General features: G+C 36.0%; 1 long non-coding RNA gene across 1 annotated transcript; it reads left to right on the plus strand.

The window, feature by feature from the left end:
- Positions 1–293: 293 nt before the first annotated feature.
- Positions 294–1,647, plus strand: LOC146489687 (uncharacterized). The gene is made up of 2 exons (XR_014863552.1): positions 294–557; positions 1,483–1,647. It is a non-coding gene; the product is annotated as an uncharacterized LOC146489687 (long non-coding RNA).
- The last annotated feature ends 3,353 nt before the right edge of the window (positions 1,648–5,000 follow it).

Genomic DNA, 5,000 nt, shown 5'->3' on the forward strand with positions numbered 1-5,000 from the left:
TCCAAAAGAGCAGTACATCAGTTTTTCTTCATTTTTTTTTCATTCTAGCTAGTAACACAGAAAATTTCAACAGGAGTTAACCCATAACCTATGATCATTAACATTTACCTACTGAATCTCCACAATAAGGGGCCCGTTTCTCGAAAGTCCCGGTAACTTATCGGGCCCGGTAAGTTGCCCGTTAAGCCCCCGATAAGTTTACGGGTGTTTCTCGAAACTCCCGTTATTTACGATCCCGGTAAGTTGCCCGGTAAGTTGCCCGGTAATTTACGGGAGGTCATGACCTCCCGTAAAGTGCCCGTAAAGTTTACGGGAAGCAATATTTTGTTGCAAGAAAACAAGATGGCCGCCGGAAGCGGTCATTTTTGTCCCGGTTTGTCGGTCGCGTACTTACCAAGAGCGATTGATTTTAGACAAAATAGAAGAAAGAGAAATAATAGAAAGATACTGGTTATCCAGGGAAGTAATAAATTCGCTTGTTGACGAGTTTACTGGAGGAAACCTTTCGAGAGATACCGTACAGAACGAGAAGCTGTCCGCTGTCCGCGAAAACACAGGTAAATATTTTGCAATTTTAGAACTAGAACAAACTCCTAATCCAGTTGGTTTCAGTCGGTAAAAACCAGAGCTACAGTAATTTGCTCAGTGTGTTTCGAATTTCGGTTATCCCGGGAGGACTTGCAATTTTGCCCCGTAAAGCATATACTTGCCCGTGCGTGGCCCTTAGATGGTTTTTGTTTGAGATCTAAGCTGGCTTTTTTTTTACGTAGAAACTGCTTCCGATCGTCCGAAAAAGTACAGTATGAGAATTACCGAATTAGCTGAATTTACTACGAAAATGGGGGGGAAATAACTAACGTGTTTGAAATGGAAAGATGACTATAACAAAAAGGAAATCCGGCTGAATTGAAACCAAACCCACTCAGTACTCAAGTCATTGATGGTTGTAAATAAACTCTTCATAAATTTGGGGAAAAAAACGAAAGTGATGGAGGTGTCATTTTCAACTACAAATACCGGAATTTGTGTTACTGACCTAGTGTAACATAGGAGTTCACAGGACAAACAAACAAACAAACAAACAAATAAAATAACTGGGGGCAAGGGTAGGGTAGGGTAGGGGGAGGGGGAGTAAATAAAAAAACGTATGAAAATATTCTTTGGGCCATGGAAAGCAGACGTACAACTGAACTGCCCAAATAATGTATTGAATGAATGAATGAGCAGCCACAACTGCAACTGAACAGGCAGACATAAGCATGCCAAACCAAGCAAGTGCCAGCATGGTACAGACAAGAACAGCTGCACGAGATAGTCGAGATATTTTCGGGCATGAGGCCCACTCTTAGACATAACCAAAAAGGACAGCTGAGCATGCACTTAAATAATTTTGTGAACAATAACTTGAATAATGTTTTTAAATTGTTATTGAATAATTATTTTTCAAGATAATTTTTATTGAAAATTCTTTTTCATCCACAGGGGTTCAACTGACAGAAGAGGGCTAACTGAGAACATCAGGAGCAGGGGAACAACTGATGGAAGAAGACTGAGTGTGAACAACTTAATTGAATTTTAATGAAAATTTTAATTAAGAAAAATGTACATACATGAGTAATTGGGAGAATTAAATGAGCTTGAAAACTGCACTGGCAGTAAATCCTTTACATGTGATAATTAAACTCAATTTTACTAAATGTTTACATAAGGTTAGACATGCTTAAAAATATGGGAACTGCTAATTCTTTTAAAGTATTTCAATACTTTCTTTTCCTTGTAATATAGGACTTCATGAAAGTGAAACTGACTATTTTTGTTAGTGAAACAACATGAGAATGTAAAAAGTTAAGTAGCCACCTTGAAATGACCTGGCATACAACATTTTTTGGCATACGTACAGTCTGGTTCTTGTGTCAGAAAATTATATGGTTCCATGCTCACTTTGTAATTTGAGGGCTCAAATCTGCCAAACAATTAGCTTCTGACTTAAGCCATTAACCAAAACATAATGTAAGTCCCACTATTCTTCCCACCCCAAGGGAGGGTACTCAGTTATATTTGTTGCTGATGTATGAAAGCTTTTGTGGGTTTGAAGTTAGGGATTTTCAGTTAGACTTTTGGGTGGCTTAGGTTTAATTTTTTTGGCAGATTTATTTGGTTAGAAAACATTTCGGTGGGGAATTTTTTGGTGTTGATAAATATGAAGCAATTACTGTATCAATTTTAAATAGAAGAAAGACCTTCACAGTTATTTATGCAACTTTCTTCTATTTAATCTTTCATCTGCAGTTCAAAAATATGTTTCATACATTCACAGGGATGTATCTTTTTTATTTACCAGTTCAAATGACAAGCAGAAAAAAAGAAATTACAAAAAAATCTGATAACCTGCATGAATAATTATTGAGATGACTTGTGAAAAGTTTGATGTAAAAGATATCCAGCAAGAATATTACCTGTTAACCTGGCTATCAGATTCCAGTGGGATAGTATACATTAGTATTGTTGAAATTAAAGTTATATTTTGGAGTTATATGGCCCCAATATTCAACACTGTTCAAAGTCACAGGTCTAATGAACATGCGCTTTTATTACCTGTTCTAATGCAGATATAGACGTCTATAATGTTCAAAGCTACAAGCAATAATAATTATTTTTTGCAAAAAGGTTGATACACTCTCATCATTTTTCCTATTTCCTGCAAATAATGCACTCTAAAAGGGCAATGAACAATGTAATACTCTGTTAGCCCCCTCCCCCCCCCCCCCCCCCCCCCCGTTCCCCAAGTTTTCAGTGTTGACGCTTGCTGGGTTGAATGTCACTGCGCATTTCATTCAACATAGAGATTCGAGAAACAGGCAATACAATGGTGAGTGTCTAAAATGTACCCATTAATGGACAGTGTATCAATAATATTACTCTTTTCAATAATTTTTTTTTCTGTAGAGCTGGTCCTTAGAGGTACGCCAAGAGTTCTCCTCCTCCTCTCTTTTGTTCTTTGAAATGATTCATTTCTAATTCCACCTTTTGCATCTTCATTTTATAGTATGCAGTCACTGTTTCAAAGTACAAAAGGAAAAATAATTGTTTTGCCGAGAATTCAATAAATTATACTTTCTAATCTCCACATGTTCAGCACATGTTTGGAGCTATTAAAAAGATGCATGTGGTCGGCTGCTAAGAACCTTATCAATGATAACGATGATGATGATGATATATCCTGACCAATATCTTAATAGCTATGTATAAGTAGCATTTTCGGAAAGGTTCCAAAATGCTATAGGGTTCCTTAGTTCTGCCAACTCAACGTCATTAACTCACTAAATGTTTTTCGGCCTATATTGATTCCTGAAAAACTTGCAGCTAAAATTTATTATTGTTACTATTTCTATTTAGCATCTACCCCTTAAGGGTATAAACTAATTACTTAAAATATATTGGAGACACTCAGTGGATAGGCTACATTGTATAACTTAATTCTGGAACATAAAATTGAGATCTGCAACCTATTATATAATTAGTCACTTGAATACAGCATTAGCTTTTGTTCATTTTTTATTAATAGACACTAATAATTAAAAATGAATATTCACACAGAATGTACTGGTGATTAGATTATTTTGAAAATATCAATTATTATTGTATGGTTCGAATATATTACTACCAGCTGAGCTTGAGCAAGTGTCTAAATTGTTGGCCTTTTCCTTGTTTGCCCCAGTTGGTGTTGTGCCTGTCCATTTTTTTTTTATCCTAAAAGGTTAAATCATCAATAAATTATTAGTACTATTAGAAGTGTTGTTGTCCTAAACATCATTTCAGTGATCATCACCAAAGGTCATGACTGTAATCCAATACAGTAGGTTAATCTTGGCTGACCAGAAGTATGGCAAAATAGTCATAAACTGACCACAATTATGCTCCCACTGATATTAATTGCTATCACTAGCATCCTCCCTTTCCCCTCTCCAAGATAATGGATGACTGGTTTTGGAATGAGTTTGATTTTTGAACAAAAAATCACAAATATTTGTATTTTCAAGTGAGCAATTTGGCAGCCAAGTGTTATTCAGGTGCAAATATATTTATTATTACCAGTAAATTGTAACAGCAGCAGTGCAGTGTTACCAGCTGCCAGACTGACTTCCTGTATCAAGTTATAATAAGATAACAACTTTATCATACTTGTAACATTATTATGATCAAAGTTGAATATTAATACCATTAATCTGAATCCAGACATGACAGCCACTCATTGGTTTCACAGTAGGGTTCAGGCACAGGAACAGAGACTACTTTTTTTAGCGATTGAGCAACGGAGCATGTATTAGTCATATAAAGACTATAGCAATCCAATAAAATTCCGCTACGTAGAGTAAAATCACTAAGTGTTGCTTCATACCTAGTATCTGTAATCTAGAAATTGGAATTGGCTCACCATTATCATTCAGACATGGTTTATTTCTAAGAGTGTAATTAGAATTAGTCATTTCCGGTTTGATGTATGTGTAGGATTTCAATAAACTGACTAACCAAGAACCAAAAATACAATATTTGATTTATAAACAATAAAAGGGATAGCTATGGTTATCTGAACGTACATAAGCTTACCTTTAACACCACCAAATGTTTGTTGCACAACCACGAACTGACCATCAAAGAGAAAAGCAGATCGGAATCCAGCAGATCAATACACCTTCCTTCCTCCCACACTGGCGCGTTCTAAAATAATGTAAACATGGCATCTCCAATTCGCATATCCATGTGAAGTATCATCATACAAAAAATACTTCACAGACGATAGATACGTACCTGTACGATGGCGAAACTGTCGAATCGAGCTACCAAAGGCAACCGATCATATCTTGCAAATTACATGATAATGCAAAATAATGATCTCTCTTGGTTGCTCTCCTTTGACAAAACGACTAACTGAAAGTTAAACTTAGCACGTATTGCACTGTCCTTCAATAATCGATTAATCATGAAGACAGTCCTATCCA

Source organism: Pavona decussata, unplaced genomic scaffold (assembly GCF_977016875.1).
Source record: "Pavona decussata unplaced genomic scaffold, jaPavDecu1.1 SCAFFOLD_4, whole genome shotgun sequence".
Taxonomy (NCBI): Eukaryota; Metazoa; Cnidaria; class Anthozoa; order Scleractinia; family Agariciidae; genus Pavona; species Pavona decussata.